This window comes from Equus przewalskii, chromosome 20 (genome assembly GCF_037783145.1).
Source record: "Equus przewalskii isolate Varuska chromosome 20, EquPr2, whole genome shotgun sequence".
NCBI classification, from domain to species: Eukaryota; Metazoa; Chordata; class Mammalia; order Perissodactyla; family Equidae; genus Equus; species Equus przewalskii.
In genome coordinates this window covers 51,660,926-51,681,848 of record NC_091850.1, presented here as the reverse complement: position 1 = coordinate 51,681,848, position 20,923 = coordinate 51,660,926, and the positions used below count along the sequence as shown (strand labels likewise).

The following is a 20,923-nucleotide window of genomic DNA, read 5'->3' as shown; positions in this document are numbered from 1 at the left end:
CAAAGTGCAATGTCTTATGTTACCAACTGTCAATTGGAAAACACTAGTTGAAAGGTCAGACTATAACATGAAATGTGGGAACAGCCCTAGTGGAAAAAGAACCTCGAATATAATCATCCATTCCATGTATATGAACTGTCCATCAATGGCATGGTGATCCTGTCTCTATAGCTAAATCTACAGGGACAGAAAGCAAATGACTGGCTCCTTAGAGCTGGTAGAGAAGGGAAGTTAAGGAGGGGAATGGGGTTTCTATTCATCAGGAAACCTTGGTTTCAGACCTGTCGTCACTCCAGCTGTCTGATTGGGCTTTGGTTTCCCTATAAGTAAATTGAATGTTTGGGGAGCTCTCTGACCCACCTGTGCTTCCAGAGGATGGACTCTCTCCCTTCTAACAGCAATGAGCACTGTGGTTTTGCAGTAAAGAGCTGGAGAAGATGAACCCCCACTCAAAATAGAATGGCCCACAAGATGCAGCTTGCCAAGGGTTGTGCTGACCATCTCTTAAGTAGACAGAACTTCGTTCAACCCTTTGCTTCCTAGATATCAATAATGATGTTCTACAATATCATCAACGTAAAAATGGAGGGGAGGAAAGGCTTTCAGCATTGGATTTTTTAAAAAAGTAATTACTGTGGACTAATTATACAAATTCCAGTAAAGATCAAAGTTGTTCAATGCCTTCATTTTTCTCTTCTCTGCGTGTGTGGATTGAGACTGGCGCTAATTGCATCCAGGTGTTCTAAACGCCACAGTCAAGCGCTGCCTGGTAGGCGGGCAAAGAACAAATAGGAACACATCAAAATGTGAAGGTTGGTTGGGGCGGAATCGACTGAACGTTCTCTATTGTTATTGGCTTTCATGGTGCTATCTTCAGCCTTGAGCATTCCTTAAAGTTAATAACTGAGCAATGTTTTCTTTTCTCAATGTAATCTTGAGATTTCCAAAAATTATGCTGTGGTTTTGTAGTTCTTGATAAAGAATACATCTGAATCAGAAAAAATAAACTAGGCAAGAACTGGCAGACAGAGTCATCCCAAACTGGTGTTTTCACTCCACAGAGCTAATAGGAAACAATTTAGTTCATAGATTTATATCTCCCAATGCATCAGTGACAGGTGTGTTAGCCAAATCTTCAGGGCAGCTGTTGTGAGTTGAATTGAGCCCCTCAAAGATATACGTTCAAGTCCCAACCCCCGGTACCTATGAATGTGACCTTTTTTGGAAATAGGGTCTTTGCAGATGTAATCAAATTAAGATGAAGTCATTAGAGTGGTTCACACCCAATATGACTGGTGTCGATATAAGAGGTAGAGAAGAGACACAGACACACAAGGAGAAGCCATGTGAAGAGAGAGGTAGAGATGGGAGTGACGCAGCCACCAGCCAAGGAACACCAAGGCTTACCAGAGACACCAGAAGCTTGGAGAAAGATCCTTTCCTAGAGCCTTCGGAGAAAGAATGACGCTGCCAACACCTTGATTTTGGACTTCTTGATTCCAGAACTGTGAGAGAATCAATATCTGTTGTTATAAGCCCCTCAGTTTAAGATAGGGCAGCCCTAGGAGACTAATACAGCATCTGCCCCTGCTTTTACTGCCAAAAGCTGCTCAGGGGAAAAAATCTGGCTTCAGGTAAAATTTAAATAACTGTCTCAGCTTGATCACTTTTTAGGGCATTCCAGATAACAATAATAACGCCTCCCATTTATTGACCACTTTGTGCCAGGAACTGTGTGAGCACATTCCCTGCGTTATTTCATGGAACCCTTGCACAGTAACCCCCCATATCTGAGAGGATATGTTCCACGACCCACAATGGATGCCTGAAACCATGGAGAGTTCCAAATCCTATATATACTATGTTTCTTCCTATACATACATACCTATGATAAAGTTTAAATTACAAATTAGGCACAGTAAGATATTAACAACAATAACTGTAACCACAGGCCCGCTAGGGCCAGTTCAATCCGACCCCATCTCATCAACATAAGGTTTTTCCGGGGCAAGCCAAAATGCAAGTCATGTATCCAGGGCATATGCAGAGGGAAAAATCTTGACCTGAAATAACGCTCAGAATGAAAGATTCTTCCTCCCACAAAACCGAAGGGCCCAGACACAACTGGAACTTGAAAGTGGGACTCTTACCAGAATCGGGGTCTGTTGTCTAGGAAGATCCGTGTTAAAGTCCCTTCCATACCTTACCATAAATGTTTAAAACCTCGCCATCAGTGTTCAAAGCTTTACCATAAACGCTTACAGCCCTTCGATAGAAACCTGCCCCACCAGAGTTTCCATGTACCAGCCTGTTCTCCCTAATCTCTTAAATTTTGCCCCAAAACCTGAATGTGGGAGACGGACTTGAAAACTTTGTCCAGTGTCGCCTTGCCGGTCGACCTCACAATAAAGCCTTTTCCTTTCTCAAAAGCTAGTGGCGCAATAATTGGCTTTTTTAATGCACATCGTGCAGAGAACTCCTTTTTTGTGCTGTAACGTAGCTATTAATACAATAGAACCATTATACAATATCCTGTAGTAAAAGTTACTATAGATCTTAGCAACCTGAGCATACGATTTCTTTTTCTTTCCTTATTAAGTACAGAACATTCACATTTTCACTTAAAGGAAGTGCTTTAAGGCTTCTCATTGGCGTATCTGAATTGCCAGAATCACTACTCTTGCACTTTGGGGCCATTATTAAGGAAAGTAAAGGTGACTTGGCACAAGCACTATTATATTGTGACTGTTGGTCTGTTAACCGAGATGGCCGCTAAGTGATTAGCCAGCAGGTAGTGGACACAGCGTGGATACGCTGGACAGAGGGATGATTCACATTCTGGCTGGGATGGAGCAGGATGCTGGGAGGTTTCTTCACGCTATTCAGAATATAAAACTTATGAATTGTTTATTTCTGGAACTTTCCATTGAATATTTTTGGACCGCAGTTGACCACAAGTAACTGAAACCACACTAAGTAAAACTTCAGATAAGGAGAGACCACCGTACCATCACGGGGGCTCAGTATTGCCATTTACAGGAGCCGGAACTGGGGAGCTGAGGTTCAGAGACCTGAACTGACTTGTCCACGGTCATCCCACTAGTAACTGGTGACATCCAGACCTATACCAAAGCCATATGACCATAAAAGTGTTTTGCTTTGGGTAAAATGGGCATAAATTCCAACATTCTGTAAGATTATAAGATCACAATAATATGCGGTATGAATCAGACCTTCTTTCTTCCTGGGGCCCGGTTGAATGAGTCTCCCCAAGTCAGGGCAGACAACAGGCTTGGATGCAGTGCGCGCCAGTAACACTGGCTATTGATATTACTTGCATTATTTTCTTTTTATGATAGTTGTTCTCTTATTGTTTCTCTGTGCTCCTGAAATTACAATTAAGTGGGCACCTAAGGGCTCTGCTTTCACCCGAAGCTTACCCCTCTGTTTCTTTCCCCTTGGGTGGTATCTGTGGAATGCTCTGCGGTTAGGCTTTTCCACCCTAGGAGACAATTAATGAGAGTAATAGATTTTTTCCTGTTGCACAACATGACTAACATCAATGGGATTTATTTGCCGTTGAACAAATTGCTGAAAAATAATGACCAATAAACCCAACTGAAAGGTTATTTCACTTGAAAACAAAATCAACAATGCTTAATATACTTGAGTTTCAAATGAAGTCATAATTGCTTTTTGCTGAGACTAGGTACTTAATGCCCTGCACCAACACTGACAAATAAATCCAAGGATTTAAGCCTGGGATTAGGAAAGGGCTTTTCTCCGAGCAAGAAAATTTACAAATGATCCATATGTTATCAATCAATGAGACAAATTAACAGTCAAGAGCCCAGACCCAGGAGCTGGTCTGCCTTGGATCCAGACACCTGCCATTGGCTCTGGAATCTTGAACAATTCACTGACCCTCCCCCTCGGGTCTGAGTTTCCTAAGCCCTAAAATGAGAATAATGATAGTACCTCCTTCACTGGGCTGTTGGCAGATGGTGTGACTTAATCCGTGTAAAGTGCTGAGAACAGTGCCTGGCATGTAACCAGCAGTTGATAAATGTTGATGTTATTATTTTTCAGATATTTTGCAAATTATTAATCTTGTGTTTTTCAGATGTCTATTCTTATAAACACACTTTTTTCTGTATACTCCTTAACAGAGAGAATCGAGGTGTGAAGTGGATAAGTCTCTACAGGAAGGCCAGTTGCGCCCCGTCTTCATCCATACCCGCCTCCTCACCGGCCCCGACCCCTGCCCCAGCCTGGATGAGTGGAACATAGAGAAGAGGCATAATCCTCCTCATTCTTACTTACTTTCAGGAAGCTGGCTGACCCAGGGCTGGAGTCACATGGCTCCTATGAGTTCTGTGCTGAGTAGTTAAATTGAGGGCTCAGAGGACAAAAAGCACTGGGCACCCAAAGATAAGAAAGGGGATCCCACAACTAGAAGGACCTGCAGCTAAGATATACAACTGTATGGGGGGGAGGGGGGCGTTGGGGAGATAAAGCAGAAAAAAAAAAAAAAGAAAGGGGACTGGTTGGTGCATTCCCTTCAGTCAAGTCTCTAATGCAAAATCCATCAGGAAATCTAGGTTAACTTTACTAAAGAGTGCTTCCTCAATTACCGAAAGAATATAAAATGTACACTAAGTTCTTCCTGAGATATAAAGTGCTTCTCGTGTCCTTGATGTACACATTAATGACGCACTGATTTAGACGGTGGCAGGTGTGTCAAGGAAACAAGTCTGGAGCAGGGGTTAATAGTCATTGATCACTACCACATGCTGGGTAGTTTATACAACCTTCTTTAAATTCTGCATTAACCTAGCTCAGTAGGTTTCATACCCATTTTAAGGAAAGGGCACAGATGCTCAGAGTAGTCGAATAATTTAGCCCATATTACACAGCCAAAGTGGGGAGTCGGGATTACAGTTCTGAGTGTGCATCGCCCCATCCCGGCCTCTCTTGCCCTCCAAGAAGCCCAGCCCCCACTGCCCATCCCACTGAGCAGCTGGAGCCCATCCTCAAGGACAGCCCGGCTTTTGCATAATCTTCTTGCCTGTCATGTATATTACCCCTCTTTAAATTGCGTCAGATTAACAGCCTTTGAGCCTCTCCAGGAGTTCCAGGATTCCCAATAGATCCTTCCTTCCAGCAGCTCCGCTCTGTTTGGGCAGTTCCAACATCCTTGGAGGTGAGTGTCAACATCTTTCTCCTACTGTGCAATCAAAATTCTCTGCACATCTTGTGAAGTCTGTGGAGATGGGAAACAAGTGGATAAAACCGTACGTGAATTTAGTTGATTCTTTTCCTAAAGCAGTAGGGGGATTTTCTCACCTATTCTGATTTACACCTCATTTTAATCCTGCTTTGCCTGTTTAAATTTTAGACATCAAGCAGCTAACACTACCTGCTTTCTTTTTTGGACTGATAGTTCCTCAGAGCCTCTCCCTCCCCAAGGAGTCAGATTTCATCTTCTGTGCTGCCTCCTTCTGAAGCTGGAGGGTGGCTGGGCCTGCTTTTCTTCCGTGCAGATGCTGAACTCTGCCCAGCTGTAGCATGTTTGAAAGCTCCATTCTTCCTTTCTGGATGCAATAAGGACCTTCAATTGAAACAGAATATCTAATTACATTGGAAGGGGAAATATTGACATTCATTTATAAAATATCTTCCTGGTAGCTTCGTATGCACACATTCTGTTTAACGAACTAGAGAGCTCCCAGATTCACTCCCATCCTCACAGAAATTGTAGAGGTGTTACAGGTACAAAATAGGCAGGCAGCAGTTTATGCAGCATTTTTGTTCGAGTTCACTAACCTACTTGGGTTATGTAAGACTACAAGTCTTTGAAGGCTCACGCTGGCTACTGCCGAGTAGTGAATGCCTGCTGGAAGGTTCATTCAAGAGCCAGCAGGGGCCAGATCAGACCTTCACAAAGTAATTGCAAGGCACTAAAGATATTTATAGTTTCTTTTTTTTCCCCAAGTTTTAGGATGGAAGCTGAGGCATCTGAACTTCAGGAAAAGAAGAGCCAAAGCAGAGCAAAATTGAGAGAGACTGGAAGATTCCTGATGATCATCAGAGCAAGGTAACAGCTGAGCAGTGAACGGTGGGGTGTCTTAATTCTCCCCACTTGAGTTTGTGATAAGTCAGGAGCTGTTGGTATCTCCCTTCATTTAACCCTCAGCCCTCCCTATGGAGGACGGCTCATTCAACGCTATGTAGTAACCCTCACGGAAAACCCTGCCTAGTTGCTGAATCAGTTGATATCCTTGAAGCCCTGAAGGGACCTCTGTTGGATGGTCGTATTGCTGCTTTTAAATAGGAAGAATAGGACATTACTTAGGGGAATATTATTTCTTATTTTTCTTCATGAGATAAGAGAAAAGAGAGGAAAACTGAGGGTTGTGGAGTAGAAGAAATATGTAACTAAAACAGTAATTGCATTATTCCAGGCTGGCTTACTCTGCAGTTATATTTATTACTGCAAGAAATTTTTTTCCACAAGTTTCAGAGCCTGTATTTGTAGGATCAAAGACAAGGATTTTTTTTTACTACTATTATAATCATGAAAGTGTTGAGAATGCCCTTGAACTTGTTATAGATGTAAAAGTACAAACGTACATTCTGATTCTGGGTGAAATTAATGTGCCTGAGCACTCATGGACTCTTGAAAACACATTCAAACTTTCATATCCTTTTGAAAAGGAACTTGTTTTTAATAGTGAGAAAGCACTACTGGGCAATCCAACCAAGAACACGGCCCTGGTGGGACATCCAGAGCTTTGGGCATGACCTCAGGGGAGAGGTAGCTCCTCACGGGATCTATTTTAAGAATCCAGCAGAAAAAGAGAGCTGTAAAAACATCTGTATACGTCACGTGGATGGTTAGCTTTGAGAAGATGATGTCGTCAAGGCTGGGCTTTGTTAAATGGGCAGGCTGCAGTCCACATGTGACCCATAGCTCGTATAAAACTGACCAATGGGTTAGGGCCAGCCTTGACCAAGGGCAACCATTTCTTTCTACTCAGTGGAAGGGCAACCCAAAATGGCACATCTAAAGGAAATCAATGAAAAGAGAGCGTTTTTTTTTTAGTTGAAATATTTATTGAGATAATTGTGCATGCAGAGCACTTGCAAGTAATAATACAGAGAGATCCTGCATACCCTTCACCCAGTTTCACACAATGGTAACCCTTTGGAAAACTACAGTGCCGTATCACAATCAGGATATTGACATCAGTACAATCCACCAATCACTGAGATTTCCCCAGTTTTACTTGTTAGTCTGTGTGTGTGTGTTTAGTTCTGTACAGTTTTATCACATGTGTATCCCCACCACCATCTAGATAGAATAGTTTTGTATCTCTCTTCTTTCCTTTGAAAGCCACACCCACCTGCTTGCCTACCCTCTCTACCCTCCCAGGACCTAGCCCCTAGCAACCACTAATAAGTGCTGCATTTCAAAATTGTTATTTCAAAAATATTATGTAAATAGAATCACAAAGTATGTAACCTTTTTGATTGACTATTTTCACTCAATATATTCCCTGATGGCTCATCCAAGTTGTTGTGTGTATCGACAGTTTGTTCCCTTCTATTGCTGAGTGACAGTCCACAGTTTGCTTAACGTTCATCTATTGAAGGACATCTCAGCTGTTTCCAGTTTGGGGCTGTTATGAAAAAAGCTCTGACGAACATTTGTGTATAGTTTTTGGTGTCACGTTTCCGTTTCTTTGGACTAAATGCTCCCAGGTACAATCACTAGGTTGTATTGCATTTACATGTTTTGTTTTATAAGAAGATGCAAAACTGCTTTCCAGAGTGCCTGCACCATTTTACACCTCACCAGCAACGCATGAGTGATCCAGTTTCTCCTCGTCTGTGTCAGCAGTTGATGTTGTCTCTACTTTTTATTTTAGCCACTCTAATAGGTGCACAGTGATAGCTCATGGTGGTTTTAATTTGCATTTCTCTGATGGCTACTGAGGTTGAGCATGTTTCCAGGCACTTACTTGCCGTTCATATATCCCGATTGGCAGAATGTCTGTTAGTGTCTTACTCGTTTTCTATTTGGATTGTTTGTTTTATTGCTGTTGAGTTTAAAAGTTCTTTATATATTCTAGATATTAGTCCTTTGTTGGTTGCAAGTATTTTCTCTGAGTCTGTAGTTTCTCTTTTGATCCTCTTCCTATGGCCTTTCTCAGACAATAAGATTTTAATTTTGATGAAGTATAATTTAGCAATTTTTCTTTTTAAAGATTATGTTTTGGCAGAAAGTCTATAAACTGTTTGCCTTAATTCCAAAGTTTTATAGTTTTAGGGTTTACATTTAAGCCCAAGATTCATTTTGAGTTAATTTGTATAAGGTGAGAGGTTTAATTGAGGTTCCAGTTTTCATCCATGGATGTCCAATTTCTCCAGCACCATTTGTTGAAAGGTCCATTCCTCTTCCCCCTCCACTGAATTATTTTCACACATTTGTCAAGTCAGTTGACTATGCTTGTGTGTGTCTATCTCTGGGTTCTGTATTCTGTTCCATTAATCTATGAAAAGAGAATTTTTAAAATTGCTTTAAGACTTAGTTTAAGAAATCTACTCAGTTTTGTTGTTTGTTTTGGGTCTTTGAATAAGCATAATCTAAATTTTTAGTTTCTTGTATATACTAATTGCTACATGAGTTTGGAAAATAAAGACACACATACATACCTCTCCATATATACACACATACATGTAAACACATATATTCAGGGGTTCTATATATACATATAGACATACAGTGTGTGTGTATATATATATTACAAAAGGACAAAACTCTGCAGTATCTTACTTAAATAGTGTAAAAACTCATCACACCTTAAGTTATTAATTGAAGGTTTATAATTTGCCATAGTCAGAAATAAATTTTCCTACGTTATTCTTAGAGTAGCAAAATCTAAGCTAGATATAATTTATTCTGCCTGTACTCAACATCAATGTTATAAATTTGCTCTGTTACTATTTCTTTCTTATTTTTTACTATCCTAATATTAATGGTTAGCAGTTGAGGCATAAGTTTTCTTAACTATATAATTATACACATATGAAACTTAAGCTGAGTATCTATTAATCATATTTTACATAAGAGAAATGGAATTTCTCTTTCTTTTAGCAAAATCAAGTTGAATAATACAACCTGATAGCAAACTGACAATGAGCAGTGAGATATAAGATCCATGTTTTGCGCTGAAAATCATAGGAATATTTATGATCATAAGATACAGGGGGATAGGTATACATACACCTACAGATGTACACATTTATTTAAGGAAAAAAGATCGTTGGTGCATCATATCAATATTTTTGAAGCCTGCAAAGAACTTGGGAACAACATTGCCCACTGAGAGGTGAATTAGTGAAATCCACACTTAGAGTGTAGAGATTATGTCACTGCACAGTTCCCTTAAATGACAGGACATCTTTCATGTCAAAACAGAATCCTTAGTAAACTTTTAACTAAATGTAAAAGACAAATATAACCAACTCAACGTCATTAACAAATCCGAAGAAGGGGTTATTCGCGTGGGATTCCAAAGAGAGAGGGAAGCCTTGAAGCTTACGAGCACGTCCCTGGCATTTCCAATGGGGAGAACAACCTGAAGAGCAAAACCAATTATAGGTGTATCTTGAGAGAGACAGAGAGAGATTGATGCATCAAATTTTTATTGGTTGATGACACTGGACATTAATGTCATCCAAATAGTATTCATTTCCTCATGTTCTAATATCACGCTCATAAAATACCTTCCAATTTCTACTGATTTCCTGTATAGCATTTCCATCAGGGAGAACATGCACCCACTTGCTAACAGAAAAGTGGCAATTTATTGGCTATTTTGGTGCCAATTTTAGTTAATGACCTGGCCTTCTGGTCTACACATCAGTCCTGTCTGAATGCTGTAGGGTTGTTGGTTCCCTCCAACCCTAAGTTCACTCATGAAAATTGATTTCAGCACCTGCAAATCTGAGGATCGGACCCTGGACAGTGGCCACCCTCCAAGGCTGGATGCCCTGGAAGGTCTGCTGACTTCAGCCCATCTCTGTCCCCTAGTTATCATCTCCTCTTGTACCTTTTCGTCACTGCCCCAGGGTGTATCCTGAGAAGTGGAGAAGAAAATGAAAGACTGTAGAAAGTCAGAGCCCTAACCCTCCTGCAGCCACCAAAGCATGTTTAGAATTACGCACTCATATGTTTGACTTCTATCTCCTGTTGACCAATCAACTTCATCTTGTCCATTTATCTGTTCTCCTGCAAAACAACTTTTCACAAGAAAAGTTGGAAGACTTTTCTAGACTTCTTGGCCCATTTCATTTTGCATTGGTACCATTGTTCAAAGTGAACTGAATCTGCTGCCTAGAACATTTTGCATTGAATACAACCAAGTCACTACATCTTTCACAGGTTCCTAACTATCCTACCTTCATCTATAAGTACTTGCTTGCTAAAACTTTATTTTTACTGGATAGAGTTTTTATTTTTTGTTTGTTTATTTTTTGTGTGAGGAAGACTGGCCCTGAGCTAACATCTGTGCCAATCTTCCTCTATTTTGTGTGGGATGCCACCACAGCCTGGCTTGATGAGTGGTGCTAGGTTTGCACTTGGGATCTAAGCCTGCGAACTCCGGACCACCAAAGCAGAGCATGAGAAGTCAACCACTGTGCCACTGGGCCAGCCCGTGAATATGGTTTTTTAAAGTTTTCCTTTTTCCTTCTTGCAAGAAAGCATAGCAATCCTTTTCTGGCCTAAGTCTTTTGTTTTACTGAAGTCCATAACATTGCTATTCAAAGTGGGGTTCACAGATTGTTGGCACCCATGGAGCACTAGTTATCCACCCACAAGATAAGTACAGAAAGTGAGGGTAAGCATTTGGAAAGTTTTCTAGAAACTTAACATTACTGTGGCAGCCATGGGCATGGTTTTGTATTTTACAAAATCTTCACTCCATGATCAGTAGGACATGAAACTTTTGGTCTTTGCCTACAGATAGTTAAGAAGTGTGATTCTATGAAATTATCTTTAAATTAACTATTATAAGATTTTCTCAAGCAGGTTTGCATTTCCTTTGTGGTAATGTCTAAAAATACAAATTAAATGTTATTTTAATCTTCATAAAATTTTTATCCAGTAAAATCTCCTTTGATTTGAACTGTCTATCAATATGTAGATGTTTGGATCAAAAAAATGATTAAGATAACAGAGGCTTGCAATGAAAGGTCCTCTTTGTCCCCATCATAGTTAAACATTTCTATTCAATGCGTTCATTTCTTTTCATCGATGCTGCTGAGTAACCACATCTGAATAAGGACTTTGCACTAACTTCTGGACCTTGGTTTTCCACTGAGAACCTGAGTACAGATGGAGTAAGGGAGAGGAATGTATCTAGAATCTAACACTAGGTGGTTTCCTAGAAACTACTTTTTATAAATCATCTTTATTATTTTGCTCATTTTCAAGTTAGTACTAAAAATTCTGTAGAAAGCTATGTTTGGGAGAGTTGTAAAATATTAATAAAATGTCATTCACCAGATAGTATTTTTCATTGTATAAAGAAAATCCATTAATGAGAATACCCTGAACTCCTAGTGTACCAAAGATTCGCACCAGCTGCTATGAGAGAGTCAAAAGAAATAGATGAGATTATCTTCCCCTGGAGAAACAAATACATGTACAAAAAAAGCCAGATAGAAATGAAAAGGCCAACACAAAGATGAGGAAGAGCAAGCATGGCACGTAGTGTGTGCATGGATGGTGAAAGAGTTCGAAGGAAGGGAAAGGTGATCCTGAATCAAGGTTAATTTAACAAGTCTGCTTATCCGGTCGGAATGTTCAGCCTGGCTTTAAAAGCACCTGCAGGATGTGAACTGGCAAAGGGAGAGCAGTTGACAGCCGTCCAAAATGGATGTTGGAAGTGGGAGATCAGCCAAGGCTGGGGTTTGGGGATTCGAAGGACGTCTAATGGAATAGGAGACCAGTTTGATTAGAACTAAAAGTGGATCAAGGGAAGTCATAAAGGAGAGATTGGCTGGTTGTCAGATGTGTTTAATGATAACCTGGATGTCAGAACTGGAGAATTTTAGCTTTGAGCCAAAAAGCAATAGGAAAGCCTTTCAGCAGGAGAGCAGTGTGATAAAGGCAGTAAGAACTACACACTTCGTTCACGCTTCTCTCTCAAATCTTCAGATGCAGGTGGTGGCTACTGTACATGTAAATTCTAATGCTCTTGAGCGTGAGTCAAGAGTCATCATCAAAGACTGATTTCCGAATTTACATTACCCTAAGGCAGACTGTGAGAATGATCACCAGAACTCTTGGGAGGTGTTTTTGTTCTCTAGCAAAAGTAGTCAACAACATAATTATCATTGCCACACTGTGTAATTTAGAATTAAGAGTATGTATGGTTGATACAATTACCAAAAAAAGGGGAAATGGAAAGGAAAGGACAGAGAAGATAGCTTGGAAGTGAAAAGATACTACTATATTGCTAAACATGTCTAATGGAGATCCCACCCACAGTACTGAACCTGAGTGGCTTGCCAAAGAATATAAACACAGGCTACTGGAAACTGTTCAGAATTCCACTGCTCAAGTAAGACATTGTCCAGCACATGCATTATGTCATCTTTTTTTTTTTTTAATAAGAAATGATAGAAGAAAGCCCTTGCATCACTCTAGAAAAGACATCTCAACAACCTCTGTGATATTTTATTGCGTATATTGGTATCATTCATTTCAAGTATGAAATTTTTCATCCTGTTGGCTTTTACTTCTGTACAAATTTCACCATGAATATAAGACAGGAATTCATTCAACCTTATCGGAAATAGGAAATAAGTTAACATGACGAATATGTGCAACTTTTAAAATAGATGTTCTTAGACTCAGACATAAGTATTAAGGCATTTATTCTTGGCTCTCAACAGTATACTAAAATGTTGTCTGTGTACAGCCCATCCTCCAAAATTTGAACAAATTTCCCAATACTCAGGGGAAAATATCGACTGTAGCTATGACTACATTACATGATAGATGTAGAAATGATTCTCAAGAATAAGAAGTGATCCATGCCATATATACTGAAGCAAAGAGCATTCTTAGGACCAAGATTCTTTGCCCAGGAGTGACCAGTTCTTTGAAAGGTCATACGTGGGAATTTGAGGAAGAGTGGGAAATGGAGGTGGAATTACTGGCTGCTGCTGAATGACAGAGGCCAAGGTCCATCCACCGTGCCAGCCACCAAAGCAAAAGGGGAGAGCTGTGGATAGAGGGTGGGGCAGTCACCATCATATTTGAAGGATTAAGAACCACTGTGCCAATTGTTGATCCATTACAATGTTGCCTTAAAGAAGTATTTGAGCCACCCAAGATTAATTATTGCTTCTTAAACTATTTCATCATAATAAGCATGTGCCTGCGTTTTATTGCATCCTAGACTGTGTCTGCCTTTAGAGTCAGAAGCTTATGTCCCTTGTACAAACCTTCACGCCCTGCAGAACCAGCTGAACCTGGCCACAAAGTTGCCCACTTTAGAGTACTGCTCTGTAAATTCAACCTTTCTGCAGAAACTCTGTTCCCTGTGCAACTGAAAAACATTTTTAAAATCTCAAAGCATCTGTTGGGTGTTTTCTCTAAAAAAGAAAAAAGAGCAAATTTTCACACTTCCTCCTCAAATTCCTCCTCCTATCACACAATTTTCTGTAGAAAGCTACGTAATCCTTGTTTTTGCCTTATATGTTCTCTGAGCTGAGGCAATTTTTAACACACTACTTTCGTGCTTATAGATCATATTAACTATGCAGTTTGGGAGAAATTTATAATAAAAGATGTGACAATGGTTAAATCTATTTATGTCTATTTTAATATTTTCCATATTGGTGGCAAAGATACCTAGGCTTCAGTTAGTGAAAATACTTTAAATAAGGTAAAATCACTGAAAAATGGACAAGTAGAAGGACAACACTATAGGAGGTCTTGCAATTTCACTATCAAGCTTTAAATATATTTTTACTCTACCAAGACATATCTTCTCACTCAATGGAGGCTCAAATAAATGATCAATTGATTAGTTAATTGAGGACCTAGCTTATCGTCTAGGGCTATGGTGCTCACTCTGTCTTTCTCTTCTCTTTCCAAGCTCTTCTGACCTTGGCATCTACGGATGTTTCATCCTTGACATTTTCTAAGGCACTTGAAGGTCTTCCACATAAAATAAAGAGAAAACAGTAATGCATGTCTTTTACCTCAATAGAGGTAAGTAATTTGCTTGGTTTTATTTTATAATGCAAACATGTCACTCTCACTTTATCTCTAAATGTTGAAAAGGCATTGTACTAAGGAAGAAATCAAGGCTAAGAGTCAAATCCAATAGCATTTCCTGAAAAGGATTCCTGGAAAAGCTTCCAAGAGCAAAAGAAAAAATAAAGGTATGAGAATAGGCATCATTTGATAGATGTCACACATCAGTCATTGGGAATAAAATAAACCTGAGAAAACTTCAGCCTATCATGTCAAAGACAAGTGTAAAGTCAGTGTCTAATAAATAACCACGTTCTTTTCAGCAACAAATGAATTCTACTGAAAATGAAGATATGAACAAATATCACATTCATTAGTGTAAGCTCTCTCATACATCTTCCAGTTCAACATTCTTGCTCCTTCCTTGCAACTTATAATTAAACTAAATTCTTCCTGTGAACTTGAACTCATAGTTTGGCTTGAGAGGGAAAAAATGTATTAAATTACTTTACAACACATAGCTTCTGTGGTCAGCCTCTATCTTATCAAATTATTATGCACCCTAGGCTTAAAAGAATGCAAGTCTAAACAAATTTAATAAACTCTCTATTTTCAATTATACTTGGCAAAATGTGGTGGCAATATTAGAGACTTCACCTGAGCTGGAGTTGAGAAAGGGTTTAAGCATGTGTTTTCAAAAATCTAAGAAAGATATGAAAATTAGAAGATAGACCTTGAGAAAAAAAATAATAATGTAGGGGATGCTAGGACATTTTCATGAAAAGTAGGTATATACATGGAATCCAAGAACCTGAAGCCAATTGTGGTAGGCAGAATAATAGTTTCTCAGAGATGTCCATGTGGAGCTGGCCCAGTGGCATAGTGGTTAAGTTCACATGCTTCACTTTGGCGACCTGGAGTTCTCCTGTTCAGATCCTGGGCACGGACCTATGCACTGTCGTCAAACCATGCTGTGGCAGCGTACCACATAGAAGAACTAGAAGGACTTACAACTAGGATATACAACTATGCACTGGGAGTTCAGGGAGAAAAAAAAAAAGAGTAAGATTGGCAATAGATCAATAGATGTTAGCTCAGAGTTAATCTTCCTCACCAAAATGCATACCTTAAAAAAAAAACAAAAGATGTCCATGTCCTAACACCCAGCACCCATGACTATGTTATCTTACATGACAGAAGGGACTTTGCAGATATGATTAAGTTAAGCATATTGAAATGGGAACTTTATCCTCAATTATCCTCAATGCAATCCCAAGGTCTTTATAGTAGGGAGGCAGGATTGTCAAAGTGGCTTTAAAGATGGAGGAAGAGCCCATGAACCAAGGAATGCAGGGTGCTTTTGGAAGCTAGAATAGGCAAGGGAATGGATTCTCCCCTAGAGCCTGCAGAAGGAGTGCAGCCTGCCAACACAGTGGTTTTACCCAATGAGACCCATGTCAGACTTCTGACCCCCCAGAACCCTGAGATAATACATTTGTGTTGTTTTAAGCTACTGAGGCTGTGGTAATTTGTGACAGCAGCCATAGGAAACTAATACGTCAATCAAAATTAAAACACGCAAAAGTCTGAAAAACAAATTACTGCTTGACTATCTTTGTTGAAGCAATATGCTTCTCACTGAATAGCCAAAGAAAAGAACTTTTTGAGGAATTTCCATATGGAATTACTTCTTGATCACAAGTCCGAGGCTTCATGTTAGATGGAGAAGAGAATAATTGATGGAGCATCTTTTAACAGGGGCAAGGAAGCCCCCATGTTGCTCCCAATGGAGCACTCACAGGGCCACACACAACATCAATATCAGCCTGGTAGTCTACACATGAATAAGACAGTAGTGAGCTCCAGGCCTTGGAGAAGCAGATATGTGTTAATCTTGTGTGCTCAGCATTCTTCTTCTGTTGATAGCACCCTGCTATTTCCTGAGACCCACTCAGGCTCCTCTTACTGTTCATGTGACCCAGACCTGAGACAACCAGAGTCCTGAATTGGCCCTGGTCACCATGCTTGGTGTAGGGTGTAGCCAGCAGACCATCCAAGCCAATGAGACTTAATCGTCATACTTTCATTTGTGCCATCAGGAAAGAGACCTTTTCTCTGTTGTTGGGCAGCTGATAAGATAGAGCAATGGACTGAATGTTTGTGTCTCCCCAGAATTCACATGTTGAAACCCTAAGCCCAATATAATGGCATTTAGCAGTGGGGCCTTTGGGTGGTCATTAGGTCATGAAGGTGGAGTCCTCGTGAGTGGAATTAATGTCCTTACAAAAGAGGCTCTAGAGAGATCCCTAGCCTTTTCCACCACGTGAGGTCATAGGAGAAGTCTGCAACCTGGAAGAGGGCCCTCACTCTAACGTGCTGGCACCCAGATCTCAGTCTTCCAGCCTCCAGAACTGTGAGAAAGAAATTTCTGTTGTTTATAAGCCACGCAGTCTATGGTACTTTGTTATGGCAGCCGGAACTGACTAAGACAGATAGATTGTCATCCTGGAGCTGAGAGCAGCCATTCTGAGACCATTAGGGAAGAGCCTGAGTTCTTCTGAAAATGAAGCGAATGCCAAAGAAAGCAGAGCTGAAAAGAAGGAGAGTAAGACTGAGATGATCTCCGTGACGTCCTCTGAGTCTCGGGTCCTGTCGTGGAGACCCTTATACTCCAGCTAAGTGGACCGAGACATCTCCTCTTCAGGTTTTACGTGCAACTCAGAATCCTCTATGGGAAGGAAATGATATTATATATTTTCTCTTTTCCAATTATCAAACACAAACACACATACCATTCCTGCCAGAATGGGCATTCATACGTACGAATGGGGCATTCAAAAGAATGAGATAAAATAGAAGTGCCCAAAAGAGCACAGGTCGGCAATAGCTCTCTAAGCAAATTCATGATGAGAAGGCTCTGGTACTTAAGAGGATGAAAGTGAGCCGAGCTATGAGTCCAAAAGAAATCCAGACCTATCATCAACCTCAAAGGGAGGCTGAGGAACAGCGGCAAGTAGCCACGGCAACCACAGCTTCTTGTGTATATACCTCTTACCTCTCCAAAAAGTGTTTTCTGTTTATTTTCCAATTCACAGAAAGGCTCTCCTGGGTTGCAGATAGGACAGGGTATCTTTATCCTCATCTTACAGATGAGGAAGCTGAGATTTGGGGCTGTTACATGCCCACGTTCCAGATCTGAATCTGTTTCAGCTTTAGCCTTCACAACTGGATCCTCATTCCTGACCCCAAACATTTTCCAAACCCAAACTTCTATTCTAGACCTGTGACAGGTCTTTGCACCACAAATTTTACCATTGGATGACTTGCTTTTTTGCCTATAATGTAGGTGTGCACTGGGTTCCTCCAGAAATATTTGAACGCTGAAGCGGCTCTGCATAGGAGATCTCTTTGCAACTAACATTTCGATTGATGCAGTTCAGAATCAAACAAAATGTCTTCTGCTCAGTGTTTCCTTCACTCAGTAAGTGCTGAATTGCACATCAGCAGAAGAGGTGGCCTGTTTCAAAACCGGAAGGAAGACTGTTCAGTTTGCTTTATTCCTCTCTCTCCATGGCACCTGGACTGGACCATAAGCAGGACCCACCAAAATCGTGCACTGTTATTATCCACCTTGACTCTTAAGTGGATTCCACCTAGCTCTCCCGCCTGCTTCCTGGCTGGGATTACTGGGTTAGATGGAGGAGTTAAATGCACAGACTCCTTGCCGCCCCAAATACTGAGAACATGGACTGTGGAGGTTTTGCAAGAAGTAAGGAAAGATCTGTTTAGGAAGCCTTCAGGAAAAAAGGCAAATGAGTTGCACAAGCTTCTGTAGCACAGATGACCCTCTTTGCACAGGAATGCCATCTGTCCCCCGTGCTGGGAACATTGTCCTCTTGATGGGTGAACTAAAGACTGCTCCTTCCAGACAGAGGCCCTGCCAGTTAAGTATGAAGGTAAAGAAAACTTCCTAACATGGAGAATAAAATGCACAGAAGCTGATTAAAGTCTTCGATTCTTTTCCTGGCAGGAGTTAGAATAATTTATGCATTTTTCCATCTAAAGTTTCCTGTCTGATTACATTGAGGAGAACAAAGTCATTAAAGGCAATTACCATGTTAATAGACAAGAGACTGAAACTGAAAATGCTGAGGGATGAGTGAGTCCATCTTCCTGTCACACACAGTAGTTTTTGCTTCTGCCTCTAGGTTTCCAAAGGAATATGAATTAGTAATCAGCATGTTTCATATTCATAATGCAATCAAAATGAATATTTGATTGAATGCCTCATTTAATAAACCAAGAAAATATTCATAACAGTTGTGATAATTAGGGTATGCATTTTCATATTTTTATTGAGGTATAATTACATATACTAAAATCTGCAGATCTTAAGTGCACTCTGTGATATTTTTAAAAATATATGTACCCATAGAACCAACATCCAGCAGGACGTAGAGTATTGCCTTCATCCTGGAAAGTCCCTTCATGTCTCTTAATACTATATTTCTCTCCCCAAGCACTGAACAGCTACCATCGTGAGTTACATTCCCACAAAATAGTTCTTGAACTTCATAAAAATGGGAACATACAGTATATATCCATGTCCGGCATCCTTCCCTCAACATGATATTTTTGACATTCATCCACAGGTGTACATCAATTGCTCATTTCTTTCTACTACTAATATTGCATAGTTGGAATATACTACATTGTTTATTCATTCTCCTGTTGATAGACATTTGAATTGTTTAAAATTCTGGCTATTATGAATAAGCCTAGAGTAAACACTATTTTACAAATATCTGTGTGGGAATATGTTTTCATTTCTGCTGGAAAAATACCTTGGAGTGAAATTGCTGGATCACAAGGTAGGTGTACACTCAATTTTTATCAGAAGCTATCAAACAATTTTCCACACTGGTTGTACTATTTTACACTCCTACCAGCAAGCATCAGATAAATCCTGTCACTCTGCATCTTCTCCAGCACTTGTTATTGGGAGTCATTTAAATTTAAAGCCCTTTAGGGGCTGTATCGTGGTATCTCATTCTGGTTTTAGTTTGCATTTCCCTGATAACTAACACTGTAACCACAGGCTCTCTAGGACCAGTTCAAACTGACCCCATCTTCTCAACAGAAGGTTAAAGCTGTTTTTCAGGGGCAAGCCAAAAAGATGCAAGTCGTGCAGCCAGAGCATGTGAAAGGAGAAAATCTTGACTTGAAATGACACCCAGAACCAAAGATGTCCCCCCCTGCCATGGAACCAAAGGACTGGGACTCGACTGGAACTTGAAAGTTGGACTGTCATCAGAAGTGAGGGGTACATTGTCTAGGAAGACCTGGTTTTAACGCCCCTTCCACACCTTACCATGAATGTTGAAAGCCTTCCAGTGGAACCCCGTCCCACCAGCATTCCCGTGTACCAGCCTGTTCCCCTAACCTCATCAATTTTGCCCCAAACCCTGGATCAGGGAGACAGATGTGAGACCCTTGCCTCCTGTCTCTTCACTGGTCAATCTTGCAATAAAGCCTTCTCTTTTCTCAAAAGCCAGTGGCATAACTATCGGTTTTTTATGTGCATCAGGCAGAGAACCCCCTTCTGGTGCAGTGACATCTTTTCATGTCTCTTATTGGCCATTCTTGTATCCTCATTTGTGAAGTATGTCTCCCAGATTTTGGCAATCTTTACTTGGATTGCTTGTCTTTTGATATATAAAAGTTCTTTCTATAATTTGGATTTGAGTCTTTGTCGTATATATTGGTTGTGAATATTTCTCCTAGAAGGTGACTTGCCTTTTTATTTTTCAACAAAGTCTTCTGAAGAGTAGAAACTTTTAATTTTGATGAAGTACAGTTTACCTTTTTTTCTCTTTTTCTGTTATGGTTAGTGCTTTTGCAATCTAAGAAATATTTGACTACACATGTCACAAAGATATTCTCCTTTTTATTTTGTGGAAGCTTTATAATTCTACCTTTTAAATTTTGCCTGGAATCTATCAGTGCTGTAACCACAGGACCAGGAACAGAATTTACCACCCCAAAGCAAGCCTCTTTGCCACAACACCTATATTAAGCTGATGATGATTAAAAAACAACAGAAACAGGAAAACCTCTGAAAACCTAGTAGAAGTTACCCTTTTGTAAGGGAAATTTACATTTACAGGAGAAACCTCCATTTGTAACATCTCCCACTCTGTGCCAGGAAGAGGAGGATGACTCTGAATCTCTAGAAACTCTTATCAGTGGAGAAGGCAATGACTTAAATCTGCATGACAACTTTATCCTTGTTTACTGTACTTTTCCCAATAATTTCTCATAACTGACCCCATCTTAACAGGATATTAAAGCTATTTTTCAGGGGCTAGGAGCCAGCCAGAAGCATGTGCAGACGAGAAAATTTTGACCTGTCAATCAAGACTCATCCTGCCAGTGCTTCCGCATACCAGATGGCCCTCCATAATCCCTTAGACTTTACCCCATACCTTGGACTTTGGACGGGCAAGACAGATTTGAGAGCTGGCTTCCTCTCTCCTTGTGAATCAACCTCAAAATAAAGCCTTTATTCCCTCAAAGCCTCAAAATAAAGCCTTTTTTCCCTCAAAAGCTGGTATGCCATGGCGTTGGCTTCTGTGCACATTG

General features: G+C 40.3%; 1 long non-coding RNA gene across 3 annotated transcripts; it reads left to right on the top strand.

Moving 5' to 3' along the window:
• Positions 1-5,509: 5,509 nt before the first annotated feature.
• Positions 5,510-20,019, top strand: LOC103550046 (uncharacterized). Of its 3 annotated transcripts, none has more exons than XR_011530477.1 (3): positions 5,510-6,097; positions 14,181-14,296; positions 19,443-20,019. It is a non-coding gene; the product is annotated as an uncharacterized lncRNA (long non-coding RNA). The 3 variants fall into 3 exon arrangements; XR_544671.2 differs by having other exon boundaries at positions 19,432-20,019; XR_011530476.1 differs by having other exon boundaries at positions 19,422-20,019.
• Positions 20,020-20,923: the final 904 nt, after the last annotated feature.